At 36.8% G+C, this 23193-nt stretch overlaps 1 protein-coding gene and 1 long non-coding RNA gene across 4 annotated transcripts in view; one reads left to right on the top strand and one right to left on the bottom strand.

Moving 5' to 3' along the window:
- Window positions 1-23193, bottom strand: part of EDIL3 (EGF like repeats and discoidin domains 3) — a 393208-nt gene that overhangs the window by 39279 nt on the left and 330736 nt on the right. The gene's annotated exons all lie outside the window — the stretch shown is intronic.
- Window positions 9465-18489, top strand: LOC111095153. The gene is made up of 3 exons (XR_005356782.1): window positions 9465-9822; window positions 11097-11200; window positions 16502-18489. It is a non-coding gene; the product is annotated as an uncharacterized LOC111095153 (long non-coding RNA).

The raw sequence follows: 23193 nt of genomic DNA, 5'->3' as shown, positions 1-23193 counted from the left end.
TGGGAGAAGCAGATTCCTATAAGCAGAAATTACAGCACAGACGCATGGACCCCTTGGGCATAGGAACACCTGCACGGTGTGGAGAGCCATCAGGGCCTAGGTGAGCCTGGATGTTAAAGGATTATTTGGAGCTAGGGCTGTGATCGGGGGAGGTAGGCATTCTAGACCAGGAGAAGTGCACTTTCAAATGTACAGTATCTTGAGCTTTCTGTGTTTGGAGAAGGAGAATCTCCTTTTGGCTGGAACATAGGGCTGAAAAACTGTAGGGGAAGGAGGCTGGAATGGAAGATTTGAACTAACTCCTGAAGGTTTTCTTAGTCACTGGCCATAGTAAGTAAAAGAAGAAATTTACAGCATAAGGAATTTAGATTTTAACCTAAGTGTGCTATTTGAAAAGTAAAAGTCTTTAGGTTTTCATCATGCTTTCTGCTCGAACAAATCCTTCAACCTCTGGATTTTAGGTTCTTTACAAAATGCCCAGCCCTACTGTTCGATACCATGTTTCTGTTTTGCCAATCTTTTCATTTTTCTAAATTTGGGCAGTCCCTAGCTACCAATTTTTATATAGATCACTCCATTTGCTAATGCTTTGGTTACTTCTTGAGTTTCCAATAACATAAAAGTCTATTAGCAATATATATAATTTGTGAGTCCAGCAAGCACTTCAGTAGCGATTTGCACCTTTTTAAAAAGTAGCATGTATTCGTATAGCATGATGTAAATTTGAATATTTTTTATTTAGCCAGACTACCAAACAGTATTCTATCCTTAATTTCTAGTGACATGAGTATGCTGACTTTCTAAAGTTTACTATTTGTCAAAATACATAGCCAATTTTTTATCTAGGGAGATATTTCCTACATCACCTTTTAGATGTGCTAGAGAAAAAGCAGCTGCTAAAAATCAATTTCCCATTTCTGAAAAGTGCAGATACACTGGGTATCTGCAGGTTTTATTTCAAAGTGTTTGCTTTTTATAGTTTAATCTTTTAAATGGTCACTGCAACTTTGTCTCATTATCCATATATATGTCCAGTACATGCAGACTCATCCCTTGTGTCCAAACCTCCACATTTTTGTTATAATCTCTGAAAAGGAATGTTTACATACACAACTAAATGTCTGAAAGGCATAATGTCACAAGTTCTTTTTCATATTTCTTTGGGTTAAGAAATTTGTTTTACAGATCGTGTCAGGAAATATATATTCAGATATCACTATGTATATCACAGATAGTTCATTACATATAATAATTAACTACATATCATATATATAGTTTATTAAGAAAAATCTCAAATAATGTTTGTTATAATATGATCAAAGTGTACTAGAAAGTAAAATGGAACCTGGGCTGGGACGGCAAACTGGAATACAGTGACATCTCCAGAACTCTCTTAGACATGGTACAGTCTTCTGATGGCACAGGATACACTTGCCTGCAACTTGCTTTTTCCCACTGAAGATGACCCTCCATCCTTAGGTATTAACATTCAAGCCCGCATTGAAATTGATCAGAAAAGTATCTGTGTAAGTTCTTTCTCACATTTGAAGAGAAAAGTAATGACAGCATTAAGGCAGCCAAAAACAACACGTTTGTGAGTCGACATTTCAAGTGATTTATGTGCTTATGAGACGAGTCAATAAAATAATGCATAATTACCAAATCTACTGACACATAAAAGAACAAATCATCTTTTTCTGAGTCAGGCAACTTCTTTTCCAAGGTGAATAAAATTCAGTGAGTGTTATATTTATTAAATTTAAACCCTTTTCCCTTTGAAATTATATGTTAAAAAAGATCAATTAAAACTATGCTCCCATAAGAACAAAAGAAGAATAGTTTTTCTTTATTGTTACCATCTAGATTTGGGGTCTGTCTTGTTTTGCACAGAACTCATCTGTTCAGGCCAGGAAGTATGCGGAAAAGCTCTCCCAGTAGAGCTAGCAGCCTGGACTCAGTAGGACTTCAGTCATTTTTTTGCCTATGTCTCCCCAGACAATTGTCTATCTTTTCTGAGACAGTTTCCTCTCCTCTAACGTGAAGTCCGTAGCAATTGTCCTGACCTCCTTAAATAATTGTTTTCAGGGCCAAATGAGATATGAAAATATTTTTGTAAGAGCAAAATGCTATACCAAAGTACATTTTAAAAATAATTTCCTGTCATATTTAGTTAAAAACATGTTTGTTCCTAAAAAGCTATATAAGCTGAGTTTCCTTAGAAATAAATGACACCAATTTAAAATCCAATATAAAGATGCAATAAAGAGCAATAGCAACTCTATAATGACCACCAAGAACGATATTTCTTAATCTTAGGCCAAATCCAAGTACACAACTTGTAGATGTGGTTAGTTTTTTAGGTTGAGAATCCTTTGTTTTTTTGTTTTCATATTTTTTATTGGAGTTCGATTTACCAACATATAGTATAACACCCAGCGCTCATCCCGTCAAGTGCCCCCCTCAGTGCCCATCACCTCACCCCCTGCCCGGGTTGAGAATCTTTTGAAAGGGAATGTTTTTAAGGCATTAGAAGATGATTTTAAGAAAAACAAAATCAAATATTAGGGCTTTTGTTCATAAATTGATTTAGGGTGACAAAGTTAACTTCAGACTGCTTTCTTTATTTTCCATGTGGTTCAGGACAACTGAACAAATCCCTGGCAGTCGCGTAATGGCTCTTCCTTAGGTACTTAAACTCTAGGAATTGGGCTTGTAGGAAAATATAATTCCTCTTAAATTTTAACAAATGTTAAGTAGAGAGAAGCAGCAGCTCCTCCCCATCTGCTCTTCCAGATACAAGAAAAGATTAGTTCCATTAGATAAAGATCTGGAATCTCTCTGACTTCCTTTTTGCTTCCCTCCATCCCTCTCTGCCTTGTGCTAAGGTTGCCTCTATTCCCACTGTCCAAATGTGAGGCTCTGCTAACAGCTCTACTGAATGGAGGACTCCTAGATAGAGGAGATATATTAGCCAGAAGAATGTTTGGATTTTTTCCTTGCTGATACTGTCTTGAAATGTGTATTGCTCCTTATCTTTTGTGAAGTGGAGAGTGAGTGCCCCTGCAGGCTCTCTTCAGTCTTTACAGAATGTGCTGTAGGATCAGTTCTTTGAGTGAGAGAGGAAGAAGGACACAGGAAGATACATAGGATGGCTAAAGAGATAAATGATCTTGTAAGAGGTATTTGACTCAAGTATGGACTTTAAATGTGGTAGGTGGACTCTTGGGTAACCACCACAGTCATTTCAAATTTCTTGCTGCCCACACTGTTCTATATTCCCCTCTGCTAGATACAGGCAGGACCTGTAGTTTGCTTCTAACCAATATGGCGAAGATAATGGGATTTCAGTTCCTCGATCATATTACATTATATAAGATTCTGTCTTAGCAGACTGCAGCTAGAGTTTCTTCTAGCTGGTTTGATAAGTTCAGAGACCATGTTGAGAAAGCCCCAGAGCAGGAAACTAGGAGTTGCCTCTAGAAGGAGAATGTGAGCTCCGACCACTGAAGGTATCCTGTAGGACACGAGGGCACCCTCCAACTGACAGCCAAACAGCTGGGCCTTCATATGGCGACACGGTAATGAATCTTAAAATAATTTGAATTGTCTTGGGAGCAGCGTTATCCTCAATCAAGATCACTTGACACCTTGACTGCATCCTTTGAGACCCTAAGCTCAGGACCCTAGATAAGCCATGCATGGACTCCTGCCCCACAGAAACTAAGATAATAAATATGCTTTGTTTTCGTTTCCAGTAAGTTGTTATGCAGCAAAAGAAAGCTAATACACCAGATAACAGGAGGAAGTAAAAAAGATGACTTGGTGAAATGATTAAAATGCAAGTAATAGAGCAAAAAGGAAATGGGTAAAGCGAAGGGCACAGGGTGGCATGGGGCATGGTTAGCACCAGAGTGTTCCGTATTACTGACGAAGAGTAAAGACCTATATTTGTGAATGGAATGTGAAACACTGTTGTACGGGATACCTTTGGAGTGCATTCATTTCAGCTTATCCTGTGTTTTTTTCAGATCTTGAAGCTTTTCTTTCCATTACACATTTACGTTGCTTGCTTCTTAAATGTGATCCTGATATTGCATATTCCACTTTCAGAGCTTTGTTTAGAATCTCTATAGCAACTGGCCTGCTCCCCCTTCCTTGCCTTACCTAGGTGAACTGCAAGAAACAGTATTTTGTAAGAACATAAGCAGTGAGAGTTGACATTGTAAAAGTCTTTTCATTAGGGGTAAAGTATAATGAAGTAGTTAAATCTTTTTTTAACTAGAAAAAGCTAGATGTACTTTCTGGTAACCAATCACTCTATCTTACTGTATCCGGCCTCATCGATTCACCATCTGCTTCCAAACTTCATCCAACAACATGTTTTTCCTCTTTGATCACACCTCTTATTTTCTCACTTTTATTTAAATTCATATGAACCTTATGAAAGTTAACACGTTCACGCTCCCAACACCTCACACACAATCAGAGTCTGTGGGCCATTCACGGACAATTAATGATGGCCATGAGGTAAGCAGCTCAGAGAGCTCAGTATTTGGACACCCTGATGTTGGCAGCATCAGGGTCTGAGGGAAAACAGGGTTGTGTGGAGTCGCAGCCACAGCTACAAATAGCATCTCTTAAGTTTTGGCAGGATCCTGACATATACTTGGATTATCTGCCACCCTTCTCAAAGAACGTGGGTTTTCCCCACTGCTCTCTTTCCTCCTGCTGTCTTGGTGAGAAATGCCTTTCTCCCCAAAGTTCCCCATGTCAGAATGGTGTCCTCACACAGCCCTTGCTTCAGCAAAACTATTTGTCATCCACATTTGGCAAATTTGTGGATTCAGATGATTTCCATTTTATGCTCTGCAATCTATTAGTTTGCCTCTGAGGTTTCATAAAGCTTAGCAGGTGCAACACAGGGATTCAACGATGCATGGATGATGGTAGATAATACATACTATTTTCACAGTGTTACATTTCTAGACAGCAGCTCCCGGCAAGGACCTAGAAAAGCACCTACAGGTAGGTAGACTTCATGTGTAACTCCAAGATAATTCATAACAGCAAAGAATTGAAAGAATATGATCACTGTGTCCAGAAGTCTGCTTTATGAATTCTTTAGATTAAAAATCTATACTTATTCCATAGATGTCGGTAAAGCAAAATACTGATTTGCCCATTGTCAAATTGATTTAGACAATATGCTCCAGAAACCCTCATAATTAAGACTAAATACATTCCTACTTTTCAAAAGTGTCTTTCCTAATACATGCTCTTACAAGGATCTTTTGAATGAAAGATTCAAAAACATTGCCGTCTAGACACTGGTGAACGAAGCAGGCAAGAGATAGAGGCGAATAAATAAACAGCTCAAAAGAAAATTTTGACAAGCACCTATGACAAATATGCTTATATTCAAATCATTAAGTTCATAGACAGTTCCAGTTTTAAGTTACTTTATCAATAGAGACAATGGTATCTGCATATATTTCTCTTTTTTCAATATCAAATTATTTTAAATGAAGTGTAGCCTGGTGAAATGAAAGTTATCTTACATGAATCTATTAATTTTTCAATGTTATAATTATTGTTCCTTACTATATTATTATCATATGTGATATTATTCTAAAAGTTACAGAATTGTTAAAATGAGGTCTTTTAATTAATGATTATTTATTTTGGTATTCTCTTCTGTGTTAGTAATGTACAAACATGAAATTTTAAAATTGTGGCTCAGATTAAGTGTCTACCCAAATCAGCTACTGTGAAGTATCTGTGGAACCAGCTGCTGTTTTGCAAGACTCAATTTACCTAATAAGAATCTTAAAATAGTCAGCAATACGAAACATTAGAATAAAAAACTCCATGGAGGAAGAAATAAAAGAGCTCATGTGGTAACAGACTTCACTTAAGCAAAATCTTGATTATTGTAAGGTAATATTTCTTGACTTTATAAAATACATGGCTCCCTTTGTTGAACATAAAGATTTTACATTCTTCTTAATACTTGAAATTTTAAGTAAATCCCACGAATAAAGCAAAATCAAAGTAATGTGACAAAATGATGTTTTATTTTTAAACCACACATATTCTCTTCTAGCCTCCATTAAATTAAGAAACCCTAGGAGTACACTACTTTCTCTTATCCGAATCCTTGCCTTTCATTCTGTAAATGATATCTTTTAGTCACATTAAGGGAAGATTGGAGAGAATCTTCAGAGAGTAGCTGTTGAATCTACTAGTCTACCTGCCACAAGACCTTCTTAAATTCTGAACCAGTGATACTTAAGCATGCCAAATTTTAAGTAATTCCAATGGGAAACAAGTTTCCTTGAAAAACAACATGAGGAATGATTTCTTTGAACATGATCTAGGTTATACATACTCTGCTTTTGCAAACTGAATCTTCCGTGGAACATGTGTGTGCAAAATAATGTAAACTGGACTAGTCAGATTGGATGGGGAGGGGGCAAGGCTGCCCTATACTCCTTTGTGGCATCTTCCCCTCTGCCCTCCAGCACCACTGTGTACCTGACACCTCCAAGGTGATCCTGAGGTTCTGAGGAACACAATGACAAAACTACCAATTTAAAAACACGTTGACAGATTCTGTGATCACTTATATTGTGCATGTTCCTCTTCTGATTCAGTCCGTGGCGATTCTAAAGTCTAAAGCTACACATAAATATGTACAGTTCCCTTAAGGGGAATGTAGTGATAGTGTATTATAAACAGAGCTACTTTGGATGAGGGCACAGTTGGAAACCTTGCAAATTATCTATCCCATCATTTTTGGATTAAAGTATTTATGTCCTTTATGGGCCAAATAGTTCTCACGCCATTCCATAGAGCTGGAGGTATTAAACTTATCACATACATTCAGATAACCATACTGTTTTTCAATAACCTATTCTACCTGCTATACTTATATCATCAACAGACTAAGTTAAAGATGTAAGATTTTGATTACTTTATCAAGTCACTTTTTGGAAGAGTGTTTGAAACTGAACTTAGAGAAATCCACTGGGAACAATTTCACATGGCTTCTTTTCCATTTCAATTATTCTAGAGTTTCAGGCTATTGTGTAAAGGTTTTATTTAGCAAAAAATAGCTTGTTTTAAAAGTTCCATTTTTTTCTCCATACTCAGGCGATAAATGTAAGTTACATTAAAAACACCCATTTAATAACTTTTTTTCTATACTGGCTGATGGTAAGAAAGATCTGAATAAAAGTCTTACATTTGGAGTTTGGTAATTGTTATAGATTCTCTTTTTGGCTGGCATTTTATGAGAAACAGTGTTTACCAACACCATATTGCTTAGTTCTTTCCAAATTACTTTTTGCCTGGAGAGAAAACCTGGATCTACTGGATGTATTTCCACCTAAATTATGTGCAGAGAAAAACATTTCTCATTTTGTTTTTCAAGGAAACTTGTTTCTCATTGGAATTACTTAGAATTTGGTGAAATTAGAAAATATAATTCTGTGAAAAACTCTGTATTCCACAATTCCTTAACTTCTTACTTACTTCCTTTCTTTATTTCTTCATATCTTATATGAACTCCTCTAGACTGTTGGTAGGTGAAAGATACTGTCTCTTTCACTGCAGGACCAAGTAGGATTAAACACACACACACACACACACACACACACACACACAGATTGGGTCGCCTTTTTTTTTATAGAAGTAGTTTTACTTATAATACCTATTTGTTGATAAAAGACATGGCAAAATAAGTATTTCAAAAATCTGTGACATTTTAAGTTCATTTTAATTCTTAACAGTAGTATCTACACACTTTTTTTTTTTTTTTTTAAATCCTGGAGACAACCTTCACTATGTTAGGAATCTACAGTACCCTAGCAAACCCTCGAGCACAGGGGTAAGGGGGGGTTTGGGAGGGTTTAGGAGTCACTACATTTATATATGAACACATGTTTCAGGGGAGAAGGGTGGGGTCCTAAGGGAAGCATTTATTCCATGAATGTTACTTTCTATATATAGTGCCCCCACACCAGTATCTGGCATACAACTGATGAACCATTTGCAAAGTTATTTCTATATTGGTCTAAAGAGTAGAATTATCTGGCAATAATCATTAAAACTGGTGAGCTGTTACGTGCTAAAAATGAATGTCAAACCTAGGAAGTTGAAACTTTAATCCATTTTCATATACTCTTAAAATTTTTAATAAAATCCAAACTCTGTAGACTTATCATATAATCACTTTGGGGATTAAAAATATCACAATCTTGCCTGACGAGTCGTCTTAATGGTCAGTGAAATTTGTATGCTATCTGTGATCTTACTTAGTGGATATGTCTCAATTTCTGCTTTATTACATTCCATTACCATGTTTTATTCATCTGCCTATTCCTCTCCAGCTCAAAATTTCCAACTGAGAACAGAAAATGCTGTAACTTTTATGAAGGCTCATTCTCCCTCCTACCCAGTAAGCAAGGCTACGATTCTGATTAGGTTCTCAACAGACATATTTTTATCCATAATGAGCTAAGACAATGTGTACCCTAAATTTACCCCAGCTTCTGTAATTGATCAATTAGGAAGCATAAAGTATAGCCACTAAGTTCATATTTTCCCCTGACCTGTTTATGAGTAATCTTAAGCTTCTTTCATTTCAGCAGTCAAATTTAATGATCCCTGGTAAATCTGAAGATATTTTGAGATGAATAATCTAGATGAAAAGAGAGCAAGGTGTTTCTGATTAAATTTAGTTGTTCCTACAAGCATATCAGCTAGCATATTATGTAAGTGCCGTTGGACAACGGCAAACCTTTCTAATAATATTGGACACAGAATGATTAAATAGTAAAATCTCACACTACAGTACTGAGCAAGAATTTTCATGATGCCTATATTTCTGGATAATTATAGCTATGTTTTCCACTTTGGTATTCAAGCAGAAAGAATCTACTCTAAAAGAAAATTCAAGTATCCCTCCTCTCATCCCACTGTGTGGAAGAACACAGTACAACAGAGGGAACATAGCTGCCAAAGCAGCAGAAGACACTGATGGTGCCAGACATGCTTTCCTCATTTAAAAAAGTGCATATTCTCCAACTGAGTGCCCACATTGCCCACGTGATGAAGGCGTATTTGTTTTTTGAGCAAGAAGTAGACAGAGCAGCAGTGAGGGCAAGAAGAAATATCAGTATGTGACACACTGCAGAAGATCCAGAGGGTTTTGGGTACGCTGTGATGCATGATGATGCTGTCAGTCCAACAGACTGTGGAAGCATAAATAAATAGGCAATGACAATGCAGGATCATGAATGCTAATGGTATGAGGGAATGTTCCACAGGTTACCAAAAAAAGCAACTTTCTGACCCTGAGAGATCAGGGAAGTCTCTCTAGAATAAGTGATATCTGAAGTGAGTTCTAGAATCTTCCTAGTCAGAATGGAATCCACCAGAGCATTATCATATCTAGAAACGGTTGTTAGTAATACAGAATCTTGTGCCTCAGCCTGAACCCATCAAGACAAATCTATATTTTAACCAGATATTCAGGTGATTTTTATGCTCATTAAAGCTTGGAAAGCAGTTCTGGAAGACAACTTGTAAGTGGCCTAAGGGAATAGGCAAGAAGACAGCCTTCTAGGCAGATGGAACAACATGGGCAAAAAGGCTCAAGGCAGAAAGAACTTGCCTTGTTCTAAGAACTGTAGGTGCATAGTGGTTGGTGTGGCCAGAGGCAGTATAATGGGACAGATTGCTGGAAATGAGGCAAGAGAAGTGTACAGAGGTTGCAGAATAATAGGATGCTACATATGAAGGAATTGGACCTTCCACAAGGTAATGATCAAGGGGATCATTTTTAAATTTTAATAAGATCCTTTTAGCTGCTCTTTGGAGAAATTTTTGGTAGAGAGTAAGTAGGAAAGCAGAAGAAAATGAGAAGCCTATTGTGGTAGCTAAAGGGGAAGAGGATGGTGATTTAAATCTGGCAGTGGCAATGGGCTGGAAAGAAGGGCACACTTGCATAAGGAATAGTAATGTGAAAGCTATTTAACAGACTCAGCGATTAATTGAACACAGGAGATGGAGAGGCTATGAGTAAGGCAGAAGGAGAAATCCCTGACACTCCCAGGGCATGGGGTTCTGGTGGGGGTGTCTGGGTAATTGGTGAAACCAATCCCTGGAAATAAGGACTGAATTTGGATGGAAAAGGTAGACAACTTGTTCAACAGGTTGGGTTTGAAAAAAATCTGTAGGACATAAGAGTGATGATATCTAGTGGTCCTCGGATATATATCGGCCTAGAGCTAAGAATTTGGAGTTCCCCAACAGAGTTCGTTAAGAAAGCATTAAGAGAGGATTATATCACCCAGGGAGATAATGTAATTTGAAGGGAAAAGAAGGCACAAGAAAGAGAGCTGGGGAACACATAGAATAGCCCTAAAAACATACCAGAAAGGATCAGGTGAGAAGAAAAAATAGCCTAGGATTATTTACACAATAAGAACTATGTCAAATGTAAAATGTTATTGCTGATATGACCTTTCTGAAAGTAGTTTAAAAAGGAATGATGGGGGAGGGGGATTTGCCTGGGTGGCTCAGTCAGTTGAATGACTAAACCTTGGTTTTGGCTGAGGTCATGAACTCTGGGTCGTGAGATGGAGCCCTGCAGAGGATTCTGCTTGAGATTCTATCTCCCTCTGCCTCTCCCCCTCCTCAAATAAATAAATAAATCTTCAAAAAAAAAAAAAAAAAAAAGAAGTGATGGGTAAAAGAGAGAGTAGGAGGTTAGAGGGATGTGAAGAAGTGAAGGTAATGAATAGTTAGTTGACTTAATGAAAAGAGAAGAGTGGGGATATATCAATGGAGTCCCACTTAAAAAGCTGCTTCAGGAATTGTTAAATACAGACATCTGAACTTGATGGGCCCACCCAAGTTGTTTGGTTTCACTTAAAATTTTTTTTTCAAAATGGGAAAAATAAAGACAGCAACTTTCTTTATGAAATTCTGCTTAATGAGGCTTATTTTTGAGTTTGTTCACATTATGCAAACATCATAACTAGGAAACTATGGAAATGATAATCATTAACCTGAAGACATGTGCTACACAGGACCAAGGACAGATGCAAGTGCTGGGATCTCCCAACCTTCTTTCCAAGCTTGGAAGATCCAGACTTCAGTGTGATGACACAGCATTTTCACCCCCTGGACCCCAGTAAGCCTTTGTTTTGAAGAACAAATGCCTTTAACACGTTGAAGTCATGGTCAATCTGTGATACGATTATCTGTAGAAATATTCTGGGTACATTAATATTATTATCGCCAGGCAATTAAGCAAAATTCCAGGTAGATTGATGTTCAACTTAATGAGGCTAACATTTGTATTAAGAACTTGTATTAAACTAACATTTGTATTAAGAACTTAATGACATTGAGAAATGCCAAGAATAAAGAACCAACGGCATCAGCCGTGATAAAAGTGCAAGCCTTCGGAAAGGGGAATTAGATGTCTGGGCGCTGGATGGTCTCTAGGAATTGCTGAAGACTGTAAACAGACATGTCGGTGGTAGAAAGGAAGAACTTTCCACTGACCAGGCAGGAGAGTCCTCAGATCCCACACTGTCCCTGCTTCGGGGCCAGACGGCACAACACCGCCACCAATTCAGGCCCAGGGCCAAGTTCCTTGCTAAGTTCTTTATTTCAGGAGCAAGAATTTCTTAGCATGGGCATAATTATTTCTGTTCAACAAAGGCTGAAACTGAGCTTAGTGAGGTTAAGCAACTCATGCAAGTCACATAGCTAGCAGGTGGCCTTGCTGGGACTCAAAGTAGAGCCTGACAGATGCCGGGGCTCATGCTTAGAACAGCAAGGCCCCCGCCGCCCAGGAACTCATTAAATACTTACTTTTCAGGATTATAGTTGGGGCTGTGTTTGAAATCTAATGTTTAATATCCACACTTCCCGTTTCTTCCTTTTTCTGAGTCCTAGAGTATGTCTTTCTGAGTAATGTTTGTATCAAAATAACTTCTTATGATTACTCCTATGTGATTCTTAGTCAGCAGTCTGGGACATCTTTCCTATCATTTTTCTATTCATATAACCTCATTCTTTGTAATATTTTGCTTGCAATTTCTACTTTCACTTTGCTCATTTTCCCCAGCTTTGTCTTCTTTGCTATCTCCTCTCCTTCAAAACTATTGTTAATTTTCCCACATTACCTTTCCGCACAACTTCTGCTTCCCTCAAATGTTTAATGTTGAGTTGTCATTAGTTTACAAACATAAGATAGTTTCTTTTATATTCTTGTCTAGTTTCACAGGTGTTGTTTAATGTTAATAATTCTGTGTACTTGCTGTTTTGTGCTTCTGGGTTTACAAAGCACAGGCATTATATCAATTATTTTTTTCTTTTTTTTCATAATATATATCACATCCCTCATTGTGTTACCAGTTCCAGTATGTTCCTCGTGAACTGAATAAATCTGGCATCTGTTGGCATCAGGGGTTTTCTAGATGGCTGTCTAATATGCAGTTTACACTCAAGCTCAGTCACATTCCCCCTCTTATGGGGGAGAATTTCAGGCCGGTGTGAGGCCTGGGGAAGCTGAGGGAAGCTTTTGGGAAGTAAACCTGGACTTCAGCCAGTCAAAAGTAAATCCACTCCAGTGAGCAGACAGAGTATAGCAAGAGTGTCCAAAAAAAGGAGGGAAGTCATATGTGTGATGGGATACAACAAGCCCCCTAAAAGATGAGCCTACATCACATCCGTATAGGATACCTTTGTCATCTACACCCTAAGTGAGAACCTTGGGGCCCTGGCATAGTCAAACCTCTGACTCTAGCATCAGTGTTACCTACTGCTTTCTGTAACATTTCCTTTAGTTTCCATACCCTTTGCCATTAGTGACATTTCATATCATCCATGTTTTTACACTTCTTTAGCCAACTGCATTACTGCTGCCTGGAAACCCACAGACTCCTACACCTGCTCCTCCCCTCATCTTCTCTATCTCAGTTATCAGCCCCACACCTGGAAATCACAACTTGATTTCTCTTTGCCCTCAAACTCTACATTCATTCTATCAAATCATGTAAGTTCATCTTCAAAATTTAAATGGACTCTGTCCACTTCTCCTTATTTCCATGCTCTCACCCAAGTTCAAAATCCTTTCACATTTCTCACCTGATTATTGAACTCTTCTCTTAGATGATCTTCACTGGTCTCACTGCTCCTACTCCCGCCCTGCCATAGTCAATTCTCTTCATGCTTGCCAAAGTAATCTTTTAGGAACAAGACAGCCAGATTACTTCTTCCTTGTTTAAAAAATTTCTGGTGACTTCTCATCACACAGAAAGGAAAGCATGTGGTTTGGTACGTCCTGGGTCCTGCCCATCTCTCCCACCCCAACCACAGTGTGTCCCCTGACTTGTTCCTCTGCCTTTTTCTATAATACACCAAGTTCATTCCTTTTTTTTTTAAAGATTTTATTTATTTATCCATGATATATATATATATATATATATATATATATATATATAGAGAGAGAGAGAGAGAGAGAGAGAGAGAGAGAGAGAGGCAGAGACACAGGCAGAGGGAGAAGCAGGCTCCATGCCAGGAGCCTGACACGGGATTCGATCCTGGGACTCCAGGATCGTGCCCTGGGCCAAAGGTAGGCGCTAAACCGCTGAGCCATCCAGTGATCCCCTACACCAAGCTTATTCCTGCTGCAGGGCCTCACTTTTGCCTTTCTCCATAGGAACTTAATTTGCATGACCTGCATCCTCACCTCATTCAAGTACTTACTGTACTTTCTAGGCCTTAGAGAGTAGGTCCTCTGACCACCCCATGTAAAATAGCAACCCCAATCCCCCCTCCCCCCACACCATTCACACAGTTTTATCACTTTGCCCCTGTTTTGGGTCCAAAAGTATTGGACTTTTCACTACCTGGCATTATTACCCATTTAAATACTTGGTTAATTGGCATCTTTCTCACCTTGACATAAGCTCTATAAGGGCAGGAGTCTCATCTATCTTAGTCTTCCCTCAGTTTTCAGTGTTTAGCATGATGGAATGTGCTCAGTCAATGTTGATTGCATACACTGTTATTATTCATATCCATCTTTTCAGGAAGGATTTGAAAAAAGGAAGATCTGACAGGGAGGACTCTCCTAAGGGTCAGCATGATAGGTTGTAGAAACAGGATGTTGATTTGAAGGTGGACTTGGACCTGGACTGGCTAGAAGAGCAAATCTGTCCTGAACTGCTAAATGGGCCATCTTGGGCACGTGTCTTCCCTCTCTAAACTTGTGTTGTTGTTGTTGTTCTCTTTTCACGTGTAAGTAGCAATGATGACAGTTATTTTTCAAGTTTTTGTAAAGACCAAATACAGCTTCTATGAAGACCCTAGCATTTTGCCTACGACTGCAATTGGTTAACCCTATCTATAGGCCTGTCACCAGTCAGGGTGCAGCCCAAGCGGCAGGACGTTGACCTCATTATGAGTTCAAGTGACAAGTATTAAGGCAATAAAACAAAATGTTTAGATTTAAGAGAATATTCGTGCTAATGTTAGGAATACAGTACAGTGGTGTTTGGAGTAACACTGACTTAATACTGACTGTACCAAGGCTTTGTTAAACCACACATTTTAGAAAATTATATCGATTTTCAGCAGAGTGGACTAGTTTACCATTGGATCAAAAATATTCCACTGGCAATTGTAAATATTTTCTCGATTTGCTATTCTCCATGGTTTAAGGCATATTTGAAAATTGTAATTACTCTATCTTAAACTATTAAGGAGGCTGATAAACTAATCAAAGAAATTCCAAATCCTTCCAGATAGGATTAATTTTTTTTTCCTGATTGAAGAAGCCAAACTTATTACCCTGCAAATAGATTTCATTTTACATGACTCTAACTGAATGTATAAAATCTATTAAGTACATTTCCATTTATATGAAGATTTTACTGTGTTCAGTAAAATGTGCACTTCTAATCTTACTAGAGTCTCCTCCTAATTAAAGAACATATGGCTGGCAGATTTAAAGAACTAAAAAATGTTTTAAATTGTTTTACAAATATAATTTCTAAGTAATAAAACCTTTCTATGCTTTCAGGGAAGAATTTGTAAGCTATTATACTTATTTTATTTCTAGGAACAAAAACTGAAAAAAATACACCTTCCATTCTAAATAATTTCATACACAAGCACAATATCCATTAAATAACTTCAAAAATTAAATTTCAAACCTTTATTCCAAAAATAAGAATGGGTATTGTTCATTACAAAAGTGCCATTCTTTTAGGAGATCTCAGTTGATGTCATAAGCATGGTCTGTGATTTAGAGCTGGAGTAATTAAGAGCTGGGATAGGTGACAGATTTTTTTTTTTAAATAACTCTTTATTCATGAAGACTGAAACTATTTGAAATTTATCAAAAGGCTTCAGGAATATTATACTGCCAACTATAGAGATTCTTTCTGTGTGGGAAGTAATTGTTAATATATTAAATGAAGACACATTGAGGAATAGGAGATAAACACCCCATTCACTTATTCATTCTTTCTATCATTTAACACACTTACTGTGTGCCAACCATGTGTTAATCATGTCTGAAGGCTGGGATACAGTAGTAAAGAAAGAAGAACATGGTATGTGTAAGTAGATATTCCTATTAAAGTTTAAAGTATATGTTTATACAAGTTGAATAATGCAAGACAGATATATCTTTCAGAACACAAAACATTTTGTATATCTAAGCTGTTTTATGGGGAATAACTCAAGTGGAATTAAAAAAAGCCAACCAATTTGGTTGAAAAATTGGCCAATCTGGTTATATTACATCATATGGATTTAAATTATAGATAAACTGAAAGCTATTTTTGTTTGTTTGTTTCTCTCTTTTGCCTGTAATGGGCCATGGAGAACCATAGCCACACCTGCTTATATTGTGTTTGACTTTCCAAGCTTCAAATTCTAGAGCCCTAATAATTAGAGCAGCTCTGTTAACCTATGATAATTGATAATATTTTATTTGGTTCAAAACATCTTGACTCCATTATGCTTACCAAGATTTTTCAATGTGCTACTTTCAGTATTCTTCCAAGAGCATGAAACTGCCATATCAATTGTCTAGAACTGCTACATCACTTTGAGAGTCTTTGATCACATTTGTTGCTAAAAATTAGACTCTAATGAAGTAAAATGTGAAATGAAATGCCACTTTAACCAAGAATCCAGGAAAAAGAAGATGAAAGGAAAATGAACTAAGGAAATTACTTTTCTATCTATGGGTCAGTTGGCTGTAGTCCCTAAGTAACTGAAAAACAGATAAGGAATTCTGGATGATCAAATAATACTAGAGATTGAGGTCTCCCAAATTTTGGCTATAGATTTTCAGCTAAATGCAGAAGGAAGCTGGACGGAATACACAGTAATCTCTGTACCATGGAGCAGTTTTGTAGACCTGATGCTCTTGGTGATTACAAAATAAACTGTTCTTCTTTTATAGATGAATGAACCAGACAGTTGGATGAGCCGAGGAGTGATTTTGGTATGTGGTACACTTGGGACCTAACAGGGTATAGCTTGTGAGCATGGCTGTCTGTGAAGTGGAAAACACTATTTGTGAGTGAAGCAATATGGGCTCTGAAGGACAGTATTGAAGCTGAAGAAAAAAAAAAGCAGCTATATCATAATACAATGGAACATTTGAGATGGATAAATGGCACAAGCAATCTAGTCCAAAGGGGGAATGAGAAGGATTTATTACATAATAGGTGGCACAGCTTGGACAGAAATGCTAAACTCTGGTTCTTAGGCCAGTATTTTTGGCACAGACCTATACTTTCATTGTAGAAATTATTCATAAATTTCTTTTCTAGGTATAGCTCTACTGTTTTTTCAAAGAATACACTTAGTAACTTAGTAACAATGAAATAAAAAAATGATTTCTAAAATAGAAATTAAGAAAAAATAAGACAGTTTTTATGCAAAACATGCATGTTTACCCCAACAAAATTCTTAGTATTGTAGGAAGAAAGCCCCTTGGCAGGGATGAAGTGAGTAAGAATGTATACTATCAATTCAGAGTGAGAAATATCACCTGAATACATGCATAGGAACATGGCTGTTTGGTGTTGCAATCGAGTGAGAAAAATAAGGTTTTCAACAGCACTAAAAACTCATGGAACTTTTGTAAAAAAATGAACCAGGCTGAGAAGTCTCTAAGAGGTAAAAGTATTCGGATGAATAGCAGAATTGCTCTTAAGAAGTAAATGTTAAAACTGTAGCAATAGCCCTGAGAGTTTTCATTAAGAACTACAGCTTTTCTAGAGAATAGCGATTTTTCTATACCTTTGTCATCTCATAAATCTGCTTATTACCATGTGTGTTACAGTTCGTAGAGCAAATTTGCTCTAAATGGTGTGTGATGAGCTTTCTAGCCAAAGGAGAATGTTTAGGCCAAAGTTCAGCATGAGTCTGGTTTATCTGTATGCATACCTAAACCCTGGTTAGCTCGAACAATTATAGTCCATCCTGCTTCTTTGTCTTCTTTCTGTAAAGCCTTATTCTGATCCTAGTATTGTGAAATGTGTGGAAGTTTTAATGTTCTGAATTTATATTCTCTATTGTATTTCATATTGATGGGTGCCGTAATTCATCTAATTTGAAAAAAAAATTAATTGAGTGCAAAGGCTTTGTATTAAGAGATACAAGAGATTATAGGTGATTTAAAAATCAGATGATTAATAGAGCTGAAAAGGTCTTAGATTATTTGTCCAACCTGCTTATTTAAAAAATAAAGAAAGTGAGATCTTGCCTCAGATTTTTATACTTTTTGATGAAGCTAAGATTGAAACTGAAGTACCTTAAATTCTCATCTACTTTGCTTTATATTAAACCTCACTGGGCCAGAATCCCTGAACTTCCAAAGCTTGCTATTTTTGTAAGGAGGATAAATAGACATTTTTATACTTGGCTCAAAGAAAGGCAGAAATACAAGATGCTCTGGGGGTTTAAAATATGAACGTTGGAAATAAAGAAAAATTACAAAAAAAAAAAACAAAGAAGAGCATTACAGGTTTTATTATGGTAAAGGTGTGGCACTTATAGTCTTTGTTATCTGGATACATGTAATCCATTTGTTACGGAGTTATTAGTTTCCATAAGATTGCTACTCTCCTCCTCCTTCTTCTTTTTTTGGGGGGCCCCAACATGGGACTCAAATTCATGACTTGAGATCAAGACCTGAGCTGAGATCAAGAGTCAGACACCCAACCAGCTGAGCTACCCAGGAACCTCAAGATGGCTATTCTTCTCACTGGAGGCTACTCAGTTAGTGGTATAGGAGCCAAAGAATGAACCAAGATAGGTGTTGGTTCCAGAGGCAGTCAACAACAAGAGGAGATTATGTTAAATCTCTTCCTATATTCAAAGCCAAATTTAATCCTCTCAAGGATCCTATGAAGTAACTAACAGATATTTTCTTTAAAAAATTAAAAATAAAGAGATGAGGCAATGCAATCACAATGAGACTAATTTCTCTATCTAGGGTCAGAATTTGTGTGAAGAATGTGAACTCATACCCTGACCTTACTGTTGAAAAGTCTATGCCCTTTCTCAATAAAACCGAGGGGGAAAAAAGTCTATGCCCTTTCAACAATGTCATCTTGTCATTCAAGCCTACTTAAAATTATTCAAAAACTTTATTCACATGGAAGAAAGCTGTGTGTGAGCCCTGCAGAAATTCAGCTTCCATAGAGGCTGGTTACCTGCAGGCATTGTGGGAGGGACACTGGATGTGAGTGTTGGAGGATGCAGGCTTGAATCTTTCCTTTGTTTCTAAGTAACCTGTAACTTTGGACCTGCTCCTTAACCATCATGAGTCTCAGTTCCCACATGTACAAATGGTGAGTGTGATACTTGCCCAACATCTTCCACAGAGTTTTTAAGAGGATCAGTACAGAAAGTGTTCAATAAATCTTTTCTCTATGGATGTCCTCACTCTACATTTGCCCTCACACTCAATCTAGTTGTACTGTCAAGATTCACAGTATTATTTTTATAAATCTAAATTGCTGTACAAATATAAGGTATCATAGTATGTGTCAGGCTTCTATACAGGGCTTTGTTACTGATAACATCCATTTATTCCTTCCTTCCATTTATTATTCCATTTATTCTTCAGTATGGTCTATAGTTTAGTGAGAGTAATTATTATTATTTTATTCACTGTAAAGACAGCTTCACTTTATAAATGTATAAACAATACTGTGTGACTTTATGAGGATCACATTTCCAGAGTTACTTTTATGGATTTGGAAGTATCTTGCACAGACAGCTATATTTATTCTTTTTTTTAAAAGTATGCTCTACACTCAATGTGGGGCTTGTCTCATGACCCGGAGATCAAGATTTGAATGCTTTACCAACTGAGATAGCCAGATGCCCCTATATTTATTTTGCAAAACTGTGAGGATCAAAATAATTTTAAAATTCATGGTTTATTTAAAAAGTTTAGGAACAGAAACACACTGTGGCATACCAGTGCACATTTTAAGGTTTTTTTAAGTTCTGTTTTAAAAATAAATATGTAATACATGTAGGGACTGCATTCATTGGACAGGAAATATATAACGAGGCATGATTTGGAAAAAAAATACAGCATGCACTCATTGGGTAATATGACATGAATTACAAATATTACAAAGTGAATTCATTCTGTTGTTTTCTTTTCAATAGTTACTTACTCTGTCATCTGTTAGTATTGATCATACATTGTGCCAATTCCAAGAAAGGTTCTGTATGAATCCAGAGGAATAAATAACACATTCCCAAAGAAGGTCTGTTTTATTTCATTTTGAGTCATCATAGATGTCACTTTTCTTTGACCATCATGTGAAAAGTTGTCCATGGGAGAAGTCACTGATTTACTTGTGCATATATTGGCCCTAGTCATCTTTGTCTAACTAAATCCCTCTTCCTCTCTGAAGCCTTGGTTACTCCAAGTCCATAGTCTTCCTTTTGGGAGCTCTTCAGGTCTGGTTGTCTAAAGTAGGCAGTAGGCAATCATCATATAGTAACTTGCACTGTTTGACATCTTTCTAAGTATAAATTCTGACTCTACATCTGGATGTTGAGACTCTTACATCTGATGTTTCTCTGCAACATTTGCCTCAACATGATGTCTGCTTTATTAGACAAGTATACAAATCCTTGATGAATTTCATGAATAGCTGATGTTTGAGACACCTTTCTGGTATTTTAACTCCTTTTTCCCCTAGCAGACTAATTTTCTTAATGGCAGGAGGGATATTTGGTTTCTCTAATCTCTTTGGGTTTAGTACAATGGTGGGCCAGAGGGGCATGAAGAAAATGCTCAGTAAATGTCTCCACAGCTGTCCTGACTCTCACATTTAGCTTCATACTCATCCTATTCTACTCTCAAGAATCATTAAAATGCCATCAGTACCTGGCTCCCCTCACTCCCTGTGATGTGCTGTGTCATAGTTGGAATAACCAGGAAAGCTAATAAATCACCCTATTCAAAGAACTGGTGAGGTCTTCTGAGGCTAGCCTCTCTCCAGTGGTGTTAAAGAGTCATTAACTCTGGAATTACAAAACTTCAAATCCCCAAAAGGTAAAGGAAAACTCTGACCCTGGGGCTGATTCTAAAATGCATTGCAGAAACTCTCACTTCTCTCTTGAAATGTGAGAGAGGAAAGTAACACAGGGAGCCTAACACACTTTTCTTGGGGTTTTAAGTAATTACATGTGAAGGGCTGGATATGCAAGACCTATTTTCCTCCTATTTCCTAGCAACATAAACTTGAACAAGAAGCCCAAAGTGGGCTAATCATGCTGGTTCTACCTGAACTCTTGGTTGTTTTCCTGAGTCACTAGAACTGAGTCATGTTCTAATTTAGTTCTAGCTTCCTGGCAAGACTGTCCTGCAAGGTCCTCAGGCTGCCCCGCAGAGCACTGATCTTCCAAAAGTGCCCTGCAACCAAAGGGCTCCTTGACCAAATCAGTGTGGGGAAACCCTACAATTAATGGCCCTTCCTGAAGATTCATAATGAGTATTAGTGTATTAACATGCAGATTTAACTTTGTGCAAAAAGAAAATGCTTTCTTTTTATAATTTCACATATTTCTTCTAGTATTAGCCTTCTAAAGATAAGATTTTGTAAAATGCTGTTTTAATACATATATCTCACTGTGATACATACAGAGAGGCATTTCTTAGATGCCTAAAAGAGATTTTACTTTCATCTGAGTCTCATATTCAGCTACTAATTGCTTTAATAATTTAGGAGACTTGGACGGATTGAGAATGACTCAAATTTATATTCACCCAAAGGAAATACGGATTAAAAAGATTGCTTTCTTATGGGCCATTTCTCCAGAGATAGTTGCCTGAATTAAGGAATAAAATGTCAGGTCAAACTAATTTCTTATTACAATCTAGCAGTCTAAATGGCAGCCATTGAGGTAAGTCCAGAGGGAGTTACATTTACAAGGGAACAGGCTTATTGACTACCTAAAATCAATCCTTCCTCGCATCTCTTCAACTTTAGAGAATAATTTTACCAGGTTAAAGAGGTCATTTTCCTTTAAAGAAATTCTGACCCTTGATACGGCTAGCTTTGCAATAGGATATAAAAGTTGGTTACACACACACATAGAAACACATAGTGCAATACCTGTCCCAGTGATTGATCTGTCTATGCAACTACCTGCTTCTTTCAGCAAGAACAGTAACATTTGCTAAGAAACACCTAAATATATACATAAATCATTTCCCTCTCCAGAGCAAAGTTATAATAGAGAAATACCTTTCTAATTCTTCTTTACCTTTCTTTACTAAAAGACAAGGCTACATAAGTATATCACTAAATAATCACAAATATACAGACACATACATGCCACTAATTTCTACTTTTAGGTGGAATAAACACATTTCTTGAATTTTTAAAAAGAATGAAAAGTAAGTTGAAGAGAAAAAATGTCAAGTAGAAAAGAAATACATTATAACTAAAAATAAAAATAAAATTAGGAAATAACTTGATTTTTAAAATGTGCTTAGAAATGATAGGCAAACTCTTTATATTCTAAGACCTGGTCAAGTGTGGAAATTATTTATGCTTTTTTTAAAAAGATTTATTTATTTATTTATTTATTTATTTATTTATTTATTTATTTATTTATGAGAGATAGAGAGAGAGAGAGAGAGGCAGAGACACAAGCAGAGGGAGAAGCAGGCTCCACGCTGGGAGCCCAACGTGGGACTCGATCCCGGGACTCCAGGATGGCGCCCTTGGTCAAAGGCAGGTGCCAAACTGCTGAGCCACCCAGGGATCCCCTATTTATGCTTTTTATATCATGCATAAATGTAAAAAATAGAACATTAGCTAGCTTCTGCAAATATTTAATTTTATTTTAAACTTACATGGATTTAAGAACAAATAGATACTGGGCACCATAAGTTTAGCCTAGACACTGGTAATGTATCATAAAATCTTGTTCTTTGGAATAGTGTATCAATTAAGCAATATCTTGACATAAATAATCCTACTGACTTAATAATTTTTAAACTGCACAAAAGATTCAAGTATAGATTATTTGCCTGTCCATTGCTCCACATACCCTCTAACAATATGCTTAATGTAAATGCAAAAGAATTATTTAGCTACTTAGACTGTATTTAAATTTGAAGCTGAAGAGATGTGCTCTTTATAAAAAACAAAAACAAAAGCAGTTGGGTGTCAAGGTTCCTATTACCCTGTCTCACTAGGCCTTTCTTCTTCTTGTATACTGTGGACCTAATTACTAACTGACAGATAGCAAAATGACAAATCATCACATTATCAACCAAAAAAAAAAAAAAAAACAACCTGAATTATTATTTCAATATCTAAATCACTTGCAAGATTACAGTTCAAATGACACAATAGTGCTGCTCAATTTAAACTACATCTTTCTGTAAAGCTGAAAAGCAGATTAAATTTGAATAATTAATTTTAATGTTTTCATTTATATGTGGTACATTAAAATTTTACTTGCTCTGAGCCATTAGTGATGGACTATAACCCAATTTCCAGGATTTAGCGATTATTTCCGCACAGATTAGCCTTGCTGTTTATATCAGGCAAACCTTCTCAGAGGCAATGCAAAATTTGTAACTATACTTCACTTCTAATT

Source organism: Canis lupus, chromosome 3 (genome assembly GCF_011100685.1).
Source record: "Canis lupus familiaris isolate Mischka breed German Shepherd chromosome 3, alternate assembly UU_Cfam_GSD_1.0, whole genome shotgun sequence".
NCBI classification, from domain to species: Eukaryota; Metazoa; Chordata; class Mammalia; order Carnivora; family Canidae; genus Canis; species Canis lupus.
This window is presented reverse-complemented; position numbering and strand designations above follow the sequence as displayed.